Raw genomic sequence first — 17,760 nt, forward strand, 5'->3', positions numbered from 1 at the left:
AAAGATGTTGCCGCTGTTGTCGTCGAATAATTGCATGTTGTGATCTTACTGCATCACTTTGGCGAGCACGAACTTCCCTTCTTCTCGATCGTTGTTGCTGATTGTGAACTTCCCTTCTTCTCAATCGTTCTTGCTGATTGTATGTTTGGTTGACATCTTCTAACTGGTGCGTGCTATTCTCCAGCAGTGTATTTCGTGGTGATACCCTCTCAATAACACTTTCCCTTTGACGTGCTCTGCTATTTCGTGTTCTCCTTGCGGCCTGGGAACTCCGAGAAGTGTTACCATACGTACTGATTCTTGGCATCGTAACAAATATCTAATTGGAAATGATCATTCATTTGTATAAAGTTCATATAAGGTTTTACTGACCAACAACTTACCTTTGAAAACTCCAAAAATGAATGAATTAAACTAAGGAAGCGGATCAATTGAATGATAAATTCCAATGTACATAAATCGGTATTCGCCAACACGCTAAATCACTTTCAATAAATAACTTTTTAAAACAAAATATATCAAGATGTCAGTAAAGCAAGGCGCATTTTTATTGTCCTCTAAATTTTGCGTGTTCGATTGCAAAGCAAAATTGACGTTTAATTTAATTTGTGTTTGTTTCATAAAACTGCCATTTCCATAAACCAAAAAGCACGTAACACAACCAAAATTACGATATAACCGCTACTGTCACCGATAAATAAACAAAAATAGCAAGAAAAAACCAAAATGTCGTGCTAGGTGGAAAATGAGATAAATATATGGTGGATTAACAACCAAAATAATTAAAGATTGTATGGGAGGTACCACACCCCCTTTTTCGATAACGCCAAGTTTTATGGGTGAGAATGGTGTTGTTTCCTATAGTTCTATACCAATTTTCATGTTCCTACCTTAAACACTTTTGAAGATATTCACCTTGAAAAATTCAGTTTGTATGGGAGGTGCCACGCCCCCTTTTCCGATTACCCCTTCTTTTATGTGTAAGAAGGCTTTAGATACCATATATTTCATAGCCACAAGCCATCATAGGAGCGGATTTTCTATCGCATTTCAACTTAGCAGTCAACCTACGACAACGCAAACTCATCGACGACGTCACAAAACCAGCAGACTGTGTTTAATATCAACTCATAAAAAGGTAGTTTCCAATTTACCTTACACTAAATATTATCAGCCGTTCCACGATTTATTGAGGGAATTCGAAGACATCACGATGGAAAAGTTTTCAGTCAAACAACAACAACATTTGGTCACGCACCATATCGTCACCAAAGGACCACCCGTCTTCTCTAAACCGAGACGCTCCCGAGAAGTTATAAGCCGCAAAAGCCGAGATACAAATCTTGCTGAACGCAGGGATCTGTCGTCCATCGCGCAGCCCATGGGCAAGCCCGCTGCACATGACAAAGAAGAAAAACGGCGAGTGGAGGCCATGCGGGGATTTCAGACGACTAAACGTCGTCATCGAGCCTGACAGGTACCCTCTGCCACACGATTTCACTCACTCCCTGCACGGTTGCAAAATTTTTCCACATTTGATCTGCGTCGGGCCTACCACCAGATTCCTGTGGAGCCGAACGACATACCAAAGACTGCAATTACAACGCCATTCGGCATGTTTGATTTTCCATTTATGTGCTTTGGTTTAAGAAATGCCAGTCAAACATTTCAAAGATTCATGGATCACATTTTCCGTGAATACGACTTCATCTGGCCATACCTCGATGCTATTTTGATATCATCGAAGGATACGAGTATGAATCAACATCGTCATCATCCACAATTAGTATTTAAACAGATACGCGAGTAAGGCCTTGTCATCAACCGTTCGAAATGCATACTAGGTCAGCCGCAAGTTAAATTTTTGGGTTTCAAAATAAACAGCAGTGGAATTTCACCCCCAGAAGAACGAGTACGGGCAATTCACAATTTCAACCTACCTTCTAGAGCAGGGATGGGCACATTTTTAGCCCGCAAAGTTAGCAAAGTGCGCACGAGGGCTAGATGAGGGCGAATATCAGTTTACGGAGGGAAGGGCATAAAATGTTGCGAAAAAAATCAATTACATTCCTCCATAACTTAATGTTCATCGCAGAATGGTTGCGACAATTCTTGTACAGAAATTAAAGAGCGGAAGTTTACTTCATATCGGAATTGTACAGTTGTGTAAACAAAAAGAGGTAAACATAATTTGCAGGTTTTAGAGTTTCGCATTAATATTTGTTTTTATTTACCTTTGCTTGGTGGGAAATTCTAATCACTGGTAGGAAAAATTATATGAGTTATACTTGTATCTAAAAACAATTTTGTTTAATAAGAAAACAGCACATTTTAAAACTTAACAACACCTTATGGTTGTTCCTATTTTGTTCACACCACTGTACATGCGATAGAACAGTAATGGTGGTGATGCCAGTTGTAAAAGTTCATTTTAGCTACAATTGAGAAAATTTTTCTCAAGTTGTGGGCTTTTATACGTACACATGCAAGGCAGTTACATATATGTATATAAAAAAGCAAGAAACTTGTGACCATAATATATATTTTGTTTAAGCATATTGCAGTTCTATTTAATGAAAATGCTTATATAAATATATATTAAATATATATATATATATATTAATATTTGCGATATTTTCAGTTTGGTTGTTTTATCAAAATATTCAAAGAATTGAGGTTTTTTTTCTATAATTGTTCTGTTAAATTTTAAAAATCTAAGTTGCGTCTGGAAATGTATTAAAATAATAATACGCGCTATAGAAAGGGAACACATATTTTCAAAAATATAAGAAATCGTCAGATATAAATATATTTCCGCGGTATGGCATTATTGAGTGAGAGTGGCTAAGCACACAAATAGAATACAAACGCTAACGGCAGAAACATCGTATTTCTCTTCTCCCTCCGCTACGAACGGCAAGCGTTTTGTTCTCGTTTTCATGCGAACAATGTTGCCATTACTCAATACGCATATGTAGTTTTGCACACATCTAACTTTTCAATTAAAATTTTTCGCAATATAAAATATCGAAACTGAAATCAAACTATTAAAACTATGTAGTTTATATATTTATAAATAATAGCAATCGATACTGATTTTGCGTTAGTTTAGGAAAATTTCAAATATAATGAAGACAATTTTTATTATTACTAAAGTATACCGAGCCTGGCAACCCTGCGTTGTGAGAGAGCAATCAGCTGAGTCGTTTCTATGGGGGGAAACCCCAAGTCGTTGGAAATTCTACCGTAAGCGGACGGTAGAAGCGTTGTTGGGTAATTATTTACATTGCGCTCTCATAAAACTCATTTGTGTATATGCGTTTGAAGAAACTGTGGTTCATAACCTGAAGTTATTATTGAAATTACTTTTTATAAGGAAGCTTAAAGAAATAACCTGGTTTGAAACTTTTTGCTTCGAAAATTATATCTATGTTTCGAAGCACATACACTTGTGAACAATTTTTTTCAAAAACGAAATTAAACAAACATAAAATAAGAAGTAGGTTATCTGATTTAAATTTTGGTACAATTAGGCGTGTAGCTACAGCAAATGAGATTAAACCAAACATAGAAATTATTATATGAAATAAACGAAATTAAATGCTGTTATAAAGGCATTTAAAAAATGTATTACTAAAATAAAATATTTATTATACTTTTTGTTATTTGTCTTACATTTTATAAATTTATAGTAGTTACAAAGAAACTTAAAATTGTTAGGCAATTTTACAGTTATTACCCACAGTGCAACTTCCCATATATGCGCGCGCTCTCGTTTGTAATCATGGAATGGTAAAATACGTTGCTCTCACTTCCCTCTTCATGTTTGCCCGCGATGATCCCCTCATCTAACCCTCAAAATGTGCACTCGTGCCCGAACGGGCAAAATGCCACTGAGGGCTAATATGCCCGCCCTTGTTTTAGAGCATGTGATTCGCTACGCTTTTTCGGTATGGTAAACTTTTTACGCAGATTCTGGCCTTGCGCCGCAGAAAGGCAAATGACGTTATTTAACCTCATAAAAGGTAACAAGAAAAACGACATATCGCCAGTTGATTGGACAATTGAAGTAAAGGAGGCATTTCAACAATGCAAAAACGACCTATTCAAAGCAACTTTACTCGCTTACCCAAAACCGAAGGCGCAACTCTGTTTGACGGTGGATGGAGCTGCGGTAGGAGCTGTGCTACAACAACACGACAGCGACCAGTGGCAACCACTAGGTTTTTATTCCGAACGCCTTGCCGAAACACAAACACCATACAGCACTTCCGATCGTGAACTATTAGCGGCATACAAAGCAGTCAAATACCTTCAACTTTTGCCAGAATGAAGAGAATTTTTCATCCTCACCGACCACAAACCATTGCAGTATGTGTTCCAGCAAAAGCTCGAAAAGGCATCTCTGCGTCAAATGCGTCATTCGGAATTTATCGCACAATTCACAACAGACATTCGATACATCCCCGGAAGAGAAAAAGTAGTAGCTGATGCAATGTCACGTATTGACGCCATACATACTCCAAGCACCATCGACTTCGTCAAACTTGCGGAGAGTCAAAAGTCTGACTAAGAGCTCAAAAACTTACTAGTCTCGAATTCCAGGCTAATAATCAAACCTTTTACGATTCCAGACACCGACACAGACATCTGACAAAACGTAGTTTAACATAAAAAAAAAAATAAAAAAAATAAAACTACGTTTTTGCCAAAATGTTACAACTAAGCGAAAAAACATCAAGATAAGGAAAAAATTTAAAAGGTCATAAAAAAAACTGGCACATACGAACACCAAACCCTTTTAGGGTTTTACTATACTGACCTAGTACCATCACCCTGACTTGGAATTTCTCACCCCCCAGACAATAATCCCAAAAATGTTCCACAGTGTAATATAATCTGTATCTAAACACAAACTATCAACTAGTAATAAGTAAACGTACTAGTTAGTATAAATCAGTGGTCGGCATTTCTTAGCACAATCGTGCAAACTAACTTCACACGTACGCTTACGCTCTATCGTTCAGTCGTTGTCGAGCCAGCAACGAATTAACATCACGCAAGGCTATAGCGCAAAACCAAATATGCCCTGCGAGAAATATTTTATGATTCTAAATACCTTTGGTGCTATGCAATGCCTTTTATGTTCCAAGTCTTTTAAAGATAATAGGGAATATATCCTCAAAAGACATTTTGTTAATTTTTATTATACTCTTCATTATTTATAAAATTTGCATAATTTTAATTCTAATTTCTCACCGGGCTACTTTGTTTTCGTGCTCACCAAAACAGTGACAGATCCTCTCATGCCGACCACTGGTATAAATAGAAGTAAGAACCATGTAATAAGTCAGTCTTAAGAGTATTAATAAAGATTGCACATTTCGCGTACACAGCTCAAAAATATATTCTTTTGACTCATTTTTACTTCCGGTAAAAATTAACTCACGCCGACTGGATTCGGTAGAGGGCGTTCCTAGCTAACGAACGAGCGGCTGGTCAGTTATCTCCGAGCACTTGGAGAGTCAGGACAAACATTTTCGCGTGACGGTGTGAGTGTGCAAACCGAAAATTCTGTGTGAAACTCGGTAAATCTGCAACAGAGACGTTTGATATGATGAAGCAGACTTTTTAGTGTTCGTTTAATTGCCCAGATGTTAAACTTATCAAAATCTGTGGTTCGTGACATTGTGAAGGAGCCTTTAAATATGTGCATGATCTGCGCGAAGATGGTCGCAATAGTGCTCGCTGACGACTAGAAATTGCGGTGAGAGGAAGTGTGCCAAGAAAATTTGAAGATGTGTGAAGTGATCCCCAATTTTTGAATAACGTAATCACAGGTGTTTAAGACGACAGAGGGGATCCAAGCAGCATGCACCTCGGCTCTCAAGGATCATCCGGAGAATGCCTTTTGTGACCCCTTCAATGCTTGGAAATCGAAATTGTCAAATTCCCTAAATACACTAACCAAAAGCCAGTACCTAGTGGAGTCGTTTTCCTGATCTTTGATAAATATCATCTATCAGAAAAAATTGAAGTGTTATGGTACACAACTAAGGTCAGGCCATACTATTCTAACCTTATGAAGTGCAAAAGCTGCCAACTTTTAGGTCGTACAACAAAGCGGTGTACTAAAGGCGTTGTTTGCGATAAGTGCGCTCTCCCCCCTCACCAACCATCCCCTTGAACTCATTCCTTTTGTATAAACTGTTCAGGTAATCACTCATCTTCTGACAAAATATGTACCAAATTTATACAAATGAAACAAATAATAACCGTAAAAACAGACAAAAAGTGTTTCATGCGAGAAGCAATAAAAATGCAAAAAACTCAGTTTACTACTCAGTGAAAACTCTGCTACATTCGCTGGTATAACAAAAAATACTACCAACAACTTAAAAAAATAATAAATTCCCACAAATCTCTTCTACAGAAACAAGAAAAAAAATAAACGAAAACAATTACACCACAGCAAATATAACAAATACAACAACAACAGTATCAGGCGATGACTCCCAAGCCCACGCAATGATCTCATCATTGCTTACACACCTTACAGTTCCTGTATTGACAACACCAACAATATACTCACCTCAACCTACAATACTCTCCTCTCTGACAACAGATAATAAAATTATAGAGTAAACAATGCTAATTTTACAGTGGAATATAAATGGTCTACCTACAACTTCTTCTTCTTCTTAATTGGCGTAGACACCGCTTACGCGATTATAGCCGAGTTAACAACAGCGCGCCAGTCGTTTCATCTTTTCGCTACGTGGCGCCAATTGGATATTCCAAGCGAAGCCAGATCCTTCTCCACTTGGTCCTTTCAACGGAGTGGAGGTCTTCCTTTTCCTCTGCTTCCCCGGCGGGTACTGCGTCGAATACTTTCAGAGCTGGAGTGTTTTCGTCCATCCGGACAACATGACCTAGCCAGTGTAGCCGCTGTATTTGAATTCGCTGAACTATGTCGATGTCGTCGTATATCTCGTACAGCTCATCGTTCCATCGAATGCGGTATTTGCCGTGGCTAACGCGCAAAGGACCATAAATCTTTCGCAAAACTTTTCTCTCGAAAACTCGCAACGTCGACTCATCCGTCGTTGACATCGTCCAAGACTCTGCACCATATAGCAGGACGGGAATTATGAGTGACTTATAGAGTTTGGTTTTTGTTTGACGAGAGAGGACTTTGCTTCTCAATTGCCTACTCAGTCCGAAGTAACACCTGTTGGCAAGAGTTATTCTGCGTTGGATTTCTAGGCTGACATTGTTGGTGGTGTTTACGCTGGTTCCAAGATAGACGAAATTATCTACAACTTCAAAGTTATGACTGTCAACAGTGACGTGAGAGCCAAGTCGTGAGTGCGACGACTGTTTGTTTGATGACAGGAGATATTTCGTCTTGCCCTCGTTCACTGCCAGACCCATTTCTCTTGCTTCCTTGTCCAGCCTGGAGAAAGCAGAACTAACGGCGCGGGTGTTGAGGCCGATGATATCAATATCATCGGCATACGCCAGCAGCTGTACACTCTTATAGAAGATGGTACCTTCTCTATTTAGTTCTGCGGCTCGAACTATTTTCTCCAGAAGCAGGTTGAAAAAGTCGCACGATAGGGAATCGCCTTGTCTGAAACCTCGTTTGGTATCGAACGGCTCGAAGAGGTCCTTCCCGATCCTGACGGAGCTTTTCGTGTTACTCAACGTCAGTTTACACAGCCGTATTAGTTTCGCGGGGATACCAAATTCAGACATCGCGGCATAAAGGCAGCTCCTTTTCGTGCTGTCGAAAGCAGCTTTGAAATCGACGAAGTGGTGGTGTGTGTCGATTCTCCTTTCACGGGTCTTTTCCAAGATTTGGCGCATGGTGAATATCTGGTCGGTTGTTGATTTTCCAAGTCTAAAGCCACACTGATAAGGTCCAATCAGTTTGTTGACGGTGGGCTTTAATCTTTCACACAATACGCTCGATAGAACCTTATATGCGATGTTGAGGAGGCTAATCCCACGGTAGTTGGCGCAGATTGAGGGTCTCCTTTTTTATGGATTGGGCATAGCACACTTAAATTCCAATCGTTGGGCATGCTTTCGTCCGACCATATTTCACAAAGAAGCTGATACATGCTCCTTATCAGTTCTTCGCCGCCGTGTTTGAATAGCTCGGCCGGCAATCCGTCGGCCCCTGCCGCTTTGTTGTTCTTCAGGCGGGCAATTGCTATTCGAACTTCTTCATGGTCGGGTAGTGGAACGTCTGCTCCATCGTCATCGATTGGGTTCGGGTTCTCCTTCTCCTGGTGTTGTGCGTTCACTGCCATTCAGCAGGCTGGAGAAGTGTTCCCTCCATAATTTAAGTATGCTCTGGGCATCAGTGACTAGATCACCTTTGGGGGTTCTACAAGAGTATGCTCCGGTCTTGAAACCTTCTGTAAGCCGCCGCATTTTTTCGTAGAATTTTCGAGCATTACCCCTGTCGGCCAGCTTATCAAGCTCTTCGTACTCACGCATTTCGGCCTCTTTCTTCTTCTGTCTACAAATGCGCCTCGCTTTCCTCTACAACTCTCGGTATCTATCCCATCCCGCACGTGTAGTGGTCGATCGTAACGTTGCGAGGTAGGCAGCCTGTTTTCTCTCCGCTGCGACACGGCACTCCTCGTCGTACCAGCTGTTCTTTTGCACTTTCCGAAAACCAATGGTTTCGGTTGCAGCTGTACGTAAGGAGTTTGAAATGCCGTCCCACAGTTCCCTTATACCGAGTTGTTGACGAGTGCTCTCAGAGAGCAGGAGTGCAAGCCGAGTAGAAAATCGTTCGGCTGTCTGTTGTGATTGCAGCTTCTCGACGTCGAACCTTCCTTGTGTTTGGTGGCGTGCGTTTTTTGCTGCACAGAGGCGGGTGCGTATCTTAGCTGCAACAAGATAGTGGTCCGAGTCGATGTTAGGACCTCGGAGCGCACGCACATCTAAAACACTGGAGACGTGTCTTCCGTCTATCACAACATGATCGATCTGGTTGGTAGTTTTTCGATCCGGAGACAGCCAGGTAGCTTGATGAATCTTTTTATGCTGGAATCTAGTATTACAGATATCCATATTTCGGGCCCCGGCGAAGTCAATCAGCCTCAAGCCATTTGGGGATGTTTCGTCGTGCAGGCTGAATTTACCGACCGTAGTGCCAAAGATACCTTCTTTTCCCACCCTGGCGTTAAAGTCGCCAATCACGATTTTGACATCGTTGCAGGGCAGCCTTCATAAGTGCGCTCCAAGCACTCATAAAAGGCATCTTTGGTTACATCGTCCTTCTCTTCCGTCGGGGCGTGGGCGCAAATCAGCGATATGTTGAAGAACCTCGATTTGATGCGGATTGTGGCTAGACGTTCATTCACCGCAGTGAATGATAGTACTCGGCGACGGAGTCTCTCTCCCACCACGAATCCTCCACCAAACTTGCGCTCCTTTATATGGCCACTGTAGTAAATGTCACAAGGACCTACTCGTCTCTGTCCTTGTCCCGTCCATCGCATCTCTTGGACGGCGGTGATGTCAGCCTTTGTTTTTACGAGGACATTAACCAGCTGGGCAGCGGCACCTTCCCAATTAAGGGACCGGACATTCCAGGTGCATGCCCTCAATTCGTAGTCCTTATTTCGTTTGCCATGGTCGTCATCAAAAGGGGGGTCTCTCATCCGAGGCTGGTTATACTTAATCACTGGGGGTGTTTTTTCACGTGGCGGGTCCCAAACCCAGCGCACAACCCTATGCAGGGGATGTTTCGCCTTCTCACTTTAGCTCGCCTTCAAACGGATGTTCTTAGGCTACCCAGAGGATACTTGGTCAAAGACCGGAAGTAGTGAGCTGCTTAAGCCACGTGTAAAAGAATCGTTTCTGGCCACTCCCAAGTGAATGGCGATCAGAGAACTTTCCTCACTTGCGTGAACTTCTACACATGACTCCATCCTCCACTCCTACCTACAACTACCCTGATTTAAATATCCTTATTAATAAATTTTGTGCTGAAATTATTTCACTCCAAGAAACCTATACCCCTTGCAATAAAAAGGTATACCCTCCTAATAAATATCATAGCTATTTCCACAATAGTACACAAAACTTATACGCCAAACAAGGAATTGCAGTTTTCGTCAAGAAATCTGTAAATCATAAGCAAATTTCAATCGTCAGCAACATTTCTTGCATAATTATTGAAATAGAAATTGGATTTAAATTTACAATTTTTAATTGCTACGTACCACCTCATCAAAGTTTTACTTATAGAGAACTCGACAATATCATAAAACAGTTTACTACTCTAATTATGGATGGGAGACTTCAATGCATGGGTCCACTGTGGGTATCATCGACAGTGAATAAAAGAGGCGAAATTATCGGAAATTTAAGATTTGTAAAATATATTCAAATATGCAAATTAAATATTTAATATATAAGTAACTGAAGTACAAACTAATCTTTAATTTGCTTTAGACTAAAGTAATAAAAATGTAATAACATAATCTGTAAATATTAATCAAGCCGAAGACCCTAGCAGCCATTGCTTTGCATATACATAAGTGGAATAACTATTTATATTTATTTCTCTTCTAAATAAATAAATAAATAAATAAATAAAAATTTAAGAAAAGGTAAAAAATTTTTTGCATCTTGCCAAATTGGGAGGAATGCAAAAATAAACTAAAACATCATTTTAAACCTAGGAAAAACCAAAGTGTATTCAACAAAGTGAACTAAGTATATGACATTTAATTTTTCTTTACGCTTATTTGACATGAATGTTGTCATTGGATTAACCCTTACATTTATTCAAAAATTCAAATTCGGAAATTCAAAAGTAAGCAAATTTCAAAACGAAAAACAATATTTTTTTAAATAACTGAATAAAATGCCGAATACTTGTTGCCTATGCAAACCAACTCATGGAAGCAACTTACCAACGTTTTGTGTTCCAAATCACAAATCGCAACGGAAGGAATGGGAAAAAGTATGTGGCGTACAACTCAGTTTGTCATCGAGAATATGTAGGCGGGGGAAATAAAATAATCTCCCCTTAAAAGAAGACGACTAAGCCCCGATGCAGTACCCTCATTAAACTTACTTCCCAATCTTCAAGAAAAAAAGTAAGAAACCCTCATATTTTGATAAATAGAAATTTTGCGTTTTTACTATTGATTAGGTCTCAAGACAAACTTGTTTGCGCGAAAATTTTAACAAATGTTCGGAAGCTATACATGCTGTGCTGTAGTTTTTGTGGTAAGGAGTTTCTGTTGTGGAATTGGTGTAAATTTCTGGTGCACATGAACGAGAACCACGCGTTTTTTAATAATGCTCTTGCCAACGCAGCTGTTCAAACCGAGTAAGTTATTTTTGGTTGTCTAGTTTAAACAAGGCCATGCATCAAGCCCTCTCTAACCTGTAGAGGAAAATTGCCTTGCAAAGTATCACATGAACATACTTGTATAATGAACATCATTTGAAAATATAACGCACAAACACTGATTATTTTACTTACATATGGTAAGATATCGTGGTGCCATGCGTTTGTATTAATACTCCTCGTTGTATAATGTGAATATACTTTGGGGTGTCTTTAGACTAAATTTTAATGTGATATGGCTAATACGTTTACATGTAGGGGTAATCATTTGTCATACATTTTGCGTTATATTTTCACCTTCTAAACAACTAATTGATCATACAAAACATGGTACTTATTATATGTTCATGAAAAGTATAAAGCGTTCAATATAACGATTTTTCTTAGTTCTTAATATCTTTCTGAGCTGAAAACCGTATCATTTTCTTATGTATTAGCGATGCAGAACATATGTATAGTTGCCACGGAACAGAAAAATTTAGAACTTCAAGTTAGGTCGCTAGAGAGTGAAGTAGCGAGCTCGAGTAAGCTGGTAACCGCAGTGAAAAAGTTTTTTACGGAAGGTCAGATTATGAAGCTGATTGTAAATAAAAATATACATTGGTCATGGTCAGACATTTCATCGGCCGTTATCTTACATGCATCAGGACCGAGAGCATATAGACATTTGCTAAAAAATAGTTATTCTCTTCCGTTATCTTACATGCATCAGGACCGAGAGCATATAGGCATTTGCTAAAAAATGGTTATCCTCTTCCGTGTGTGGCCACTTTGAATAACTGGGTGCGAAAATTGAAAATGGACGAAGGGCTTTTAGACAATGTGATTAAACTTATGGAACATAGTAAATTAAGTAAACAGGAACGGATCTGTGTGCTCTCCATAGATGAGATGAAAATAGCTTCATGCTATGAGTATGATCCGATGGAGAAAGTCGTAAGAAAACCATCAAACTATCTGCAATTTGTATTCGTTCGAGGATTGGTGTCCTCATGGAAGCAACCTATTTTTTATGGATTTGATTATAAAATAAAGAAAGATACATTGGAGAACATAATCTCAAAACTATATTCAGCAAACTTTACAGTCGTTGGAGTCGTTTCGGACATGGAGCCTTCTAATCAAGCAATGTGGAAAGATATCGGTATCTCAACTTGTAAATGGTATATTATTATATTTTTATGAGAATGCTAGAATGCTTCTTAATTTACAATAATTTAAACTAATTCATTAGCAAAAACTTGTTTCAATCATCCTAATAGTGACACACCGCGTGTATTCGTGTTTACTGATGCACCGCACCTTTTAAAATTAATTAGAAATCACCTTATAGATAGTGGTTTTATTTATGAAGGAAAAATTATAACAGTACAGACAATTAAGCAAGTTTTGAACCTAACGACAGTCTCGGACGTATCCATTACTTATAAATTAAGCGATGAGCATTTGGAAGTAAAAGGCGCAAGCCGTCAAAAAGTGAAGCTTGCTGCGCAACTATTTTCGAACACGTGTGCTAATGCTATAAGAAGATGCTACATACATAGATGGACATAAAATATATACCGCAGTGAAATGTGCAGATTTTATCCAACTTGTTAATAACTGGTTTGATATTTTTAATTCTAATATTCGTTCTAATCAAACTCCGTTCACAATGCCATATGGAAAAGCAGTTTTGCAATAAAACGAAGTGCTCGAAAAAATGTCAAAAATAATGTCTGAGCCCTTGATTCCAAATAAACGATGCATAGCTCCTTTTCAAAAGGGAGTAATTATTTCCACAACGTCTCTTAAGCTATTACTTGAGTACCTACATGGAAACTTTGGGATGGAATATATTTTAACGCAGCGCCTGAATCAAGACATCTTGGAGCATTTTTTTGGCGCTATGAGAAGGGTTGGGGGCAATATGACCATCCGACACCGCTACATTTTAAATATCGACTTCGAAAATATATGTTTGGTAGATATATTTAAATGATCCTTTAAAGTGTTTTTATTTAATTTGTGTTTTTTTTTTTGTAGCACGGAACACCGAAAGTTTAACCTCAACATTGAACGTACAAGAGGACGATGCAAAGTGGCTGACACTATATCTGGAGCCGGAATATTTTTTAGAAGATAAGATACATATATATAAATGAAGAACACTTTTTAAGTAAAGAGCTTGACAAAATTAATAATCAAAATTTAAGTAGTACAAGTTTGGGTTCATTTTATGAAGATGAACTGGAATATTTGGGTGGTTTTTTAATACACAAATTAAATTTAGGTGACAGAATTTCAACTGATAGTACATGGACATGGGTAGACCAGCGAGGGGGGACAGGACTTAAAAAACCGAACCAAAATATTTAGACCAGTTAAAACTTTTAGAAGAAGTGTTTATAAATGTGAATAACGACAACATTTGCAGTGACAGAAATTTGGTAGACATACTTTTTGATAAATGCAAAGATATTGCTCTTGAGGATAATGTCAAGAAATTGTTTTTTAGGTGCAGGATACATTTTCGAATCAAGCATTTGAACAAAAATTTGAAAAATAAACAGTTGCATCAAAAATATCACAGCGACAAAAAAATGTTTTATACACTTACTTGAAAATACAATATTAGAAACAAAACTACTCATTTAATTTTTGATTTATGCTTTGGAATGAACTATATGAAAGAATCATAATAACTATTATAATTTAAAGAGTCGCATAAACATCTGCATACAGTTTCTAATAGTTTGGCGGGCTACTGGTTACGACGTATATATATAGTTACAATAAAATTTGTGAATAATGTTGCATTTATACACGTATGTAATTGTTTGTAAAATAAATATGAATTCATTATAACGTTGAGAACAAATAAATTGGTTGTCTCTATTTCTATTACGTTTATATTTATCATATATATGTATGTAAAGCAAGTGGCTTCATATTGTTCAAGATCAAAAAAAAAAAACACACGGGTTAATATAAACAAATACATGAATTGTTTACTATTTTATTGTCAAATAAGCGTAAGTCAAATACTTAGTTCACTTTGTTGAATACACTTTGGGAAAAACCAAATGACGATAACTAGGAAATTAACAACAATAACAGTAGGCATTATTAGTGAACTAAGCAGGAGAATCAATGAAATAATTGATTATATTATACTATGTTCGGACCGACATTGAAAATACATTTGTATGTTGTAGAATCTAAGTCGTTCGGACGGACAATGTGTGTTTTCGATGAGTTTTCACTGACAACTATCAATAGCGGCATTCTCTTGCTCTTGCAAGATTGCACGATGACACAAAATGCATAAATCCTATACCGAAATATGCAAGGCCAAGAGCGCACCCATTGCAGAATCTAGTGATATATGACGGCACTAAAATAAACATGGGTTTTGGTCTGACATATTTTACAGCCATTGCAAATAATTTTCTGCGTGTGTTTGTTGTTGTGCCGTTGCACCAAGAGGAAAATTCTGCAATTTCTGCCCGTGCAAGGTTTTGCAAGAGCAAGAGAATCCCCATAATATTAGAATATCAAGTGACAGCTGTATTTGTATATGGAATGTAAACAAATATCAAGTGACAAATTAGGCCCGGCAAAATATGTCTTCCAAAAACATCGGTTAAACTAGAGCAGGCACCGATTATAATGAGTGGAATGTAAGTTTTCAAATAGTTTTCAGCGAAAACTGTGTTCTCGTTTGACAGACTTTACATGGACGAAAACACAAGTTTTCGTGCGAAAACCAGTTTACCCACGAAAACATGTTTTCGTTGTCAGTCCGAACATAGTATTACTGAGTTCGGAGCTTTCGACGAAAACGGCGAGGTCATGAACGATATGTTTTCAGTGGTGCTCACCCAAAGGATAAATCAAATATCTGCAGAAACTTTTGCGCATGCAATAAGAAATAAAACTTCTTTATATCAATTTTCGGGTATAAAATAGAGTTTCTTACATGGGATCAATTAGTGCTGAATGCATCATTTTGATCCACTAACGTAGGACCTTATATAGTAAGTTTACTAACTCTTTTCATCTTTGCTTTAAAGCTATTTGGTAAAATTAGTTATGTATGCCCATTATGCCTTGTTGTGTATCGGGTTTTGTAACAGAGCTGGCATCCTCAGTCCTCTCCAAAAGGACAGTGCACGTTATAGTGGCTATAAGTCTGTATATACTACGCCTTGACGAAAGAAATTTATGTCCTAAAAAATACAATAGTTTTGACAGCAATGGGTCTTAAAGTGTACAAAGAAATACAATTAATTTTAAAGATTTCGAAAATTAGCAACAAAATTATAGGGTTACACACACAATTTATCAATCCATAATACAAGGTGCGTTCCAAAGTAAACAGGATTAAAAAAAAACAGAACAAATGTTTTTTCGGCAAAATCAAATTATTTTATTCAAAATAGTCTCTTTTTGTTTCAATATAGTTTTTTGCACGGTCCAAAAGTGTGTCAAACGAATGTTTTAGCTCTTTGGCCGGTATGGCCGCCAGTATGCCGATGCAAGCCTTTTGAATGGCCTCTACGCCTTCTACGTCTGCATAGCGTTTTCCTTTCATGAGCAAATGCATTTTTCCGAAAAGGAAGAAGTCGCACAGTGCCATATCAGGTGAATACGGGGAGTGGTTAATGATTAAAATGTGATTTTTGGTCAAATAATCGGTCACAAGCCTCGATCGATGATTTTGATTCTGAGCAATTTTTGGTCGTCAGTCACACACCTTTCGTAAGCCCAAATGTTCGGTCAAAATGCGATAACTCGATGTTTTCGAGATGTTCAATTCCATTTCCATGAATTTCTATAATGATTTCGGCCGATTTTTGATGAATTAACGCACAGTTTCGATGGAATTTCCGGTGATCACGGATTTTGATTGACCCACATGTTGATCGCCATTTATGCCCTCACGACCACTTTGAAAACGTTGAAACCACTCGTGCACTCTGCTACGCGATAGGCAACCATCGCCATAAACTTGTTTCACCGGTTGAAACGTTTCGGTAAAAGTTTTACTAATTGTAAAACAAAACTTAGTGTTGGCTCACTAGACAATCGATAAAAATAGCAGATTCTAACGCACCAGTCGACATATATATGTATATGGCGCCACCAGGGAGCGCCAGATTCAAAAAGTCCTGTTTTTTTTGGAACACACCTTGTATTTCTAGCAACAAAATAGGAGACCGCCAAATACAAATAATTTTTCAGGGAAATACTCTAGACATAGGTGGTACATCAGGCTGAAAAACTGGAGTAGGATGAAGGTTTTTTTGCAAACAAGCCTCAGATAATTATGATAAAAAATAATAATAATACTAAAGCATAATACTAAAACATTTTCCCATGAAAGGAAAGCGTTATGCAGACGTAGAGGCCATTCAAAACACTTGCCATACCGGCCAATGAGCTAAAACACTCGTTCGACATGCTTTTGAACCGTGCAAAAAGCTGCATTGAAGCAGAAGCATACCTTCAATCATTTCCAATTGAAAGGACTTGGACTCCAAGTAAAAGCTTTTGTTTGCTTAAATTTTTTCTTAATGATCAAAGGAAACACGATATGCTTTGGGCACAGAGTTTTCTCGATGGCATCGCACACTTCCAAGATGCATCGGGAAAGCGATTTTTGGCCTAGCCCTGAATGACAATCTTAGCCTACTCCCCTTGATTGCTATGAATCATTTATCATCACGCTTTCTGTATATCCTGGCCGTTCCTCAAACATATTTTGCAGTAGTCCATGAAAATGATGACCTGATAGCAAACGGAATTTTAGTAGATCAAACGTCACCTTACGAGGCTGAAATGCAAGAGGCGTTGCAATTCGCCACCAAAAAAAGCAATAAGTTTATTATCTGTACAGATAACAGAGCAATACTGCATGGAGTTCATAACCACTCAGAAGAAATAGCTACCATTAGGACTTCCCTTATAAACTTAAAAACAAGGCGGCTTCAACATCTCCCTTTCAGCTATTTATTCCATCCAATATTACAAAACCTTCTCAGAAAAGCCCAATACGAATGGAGGAAAGAAATTGGTCATTACAGAAGCATAAATCCAGACAAACACGCAATAAGGCTACCAACCAATACCACAGCAGTATTGAACAAATGTTTTATAAAGCTACACCTTGTGCACACCTGTCCTACACATATTCACTTGATGAGGAAGGAGTCACAGCCAACGTGCTTGGCTTTGCAACTCATCCTCTTTTAACAATCACCCATATCCTTAAGAAATGTCAATCCTTAAACCTCCACCGATCCACAGTATTTCAACAAGATCCCATATTCATACTAAACACCCCAAACCAATACAATGTCAAAAGTATATTCAATTATTTAAAACTTTTA

General features: G+C 38.2%; 1 protein-coding gene across 3 annotated transcripts in view; it reads right to left on the minus strand.

Moving 5' to 3' along the window:
• Positions 1–17,760, minus strand: part of LOC126765061 (cyclin-dependent kinase 5 activator 1) — a 235,222-nt gene that overhangs the window by 158,681 nt on the left and 58,781 nt on the right. The gene's annotated exons all lie outside the window — the stretch shown is intronic.

This window comes from Bactrocera neohumeralis, unplaced genomic scaffold (assembly GCF_024586455.1).
Source record: "Bactrocera neohumeralis isolate Rockhampton unplaced genomic scaffold, APGP_CSIRO_Bneo_wtdbg2-racon-allhic-juicebox.fasta_v2 cluster10, whole genome shotgun sequence".
NCBI lineage: Eukaryota > Metazoa > Arthropoda > Insecta > Diptera > Tephritidae > Bactrocera > Bactrocera neohumeralis.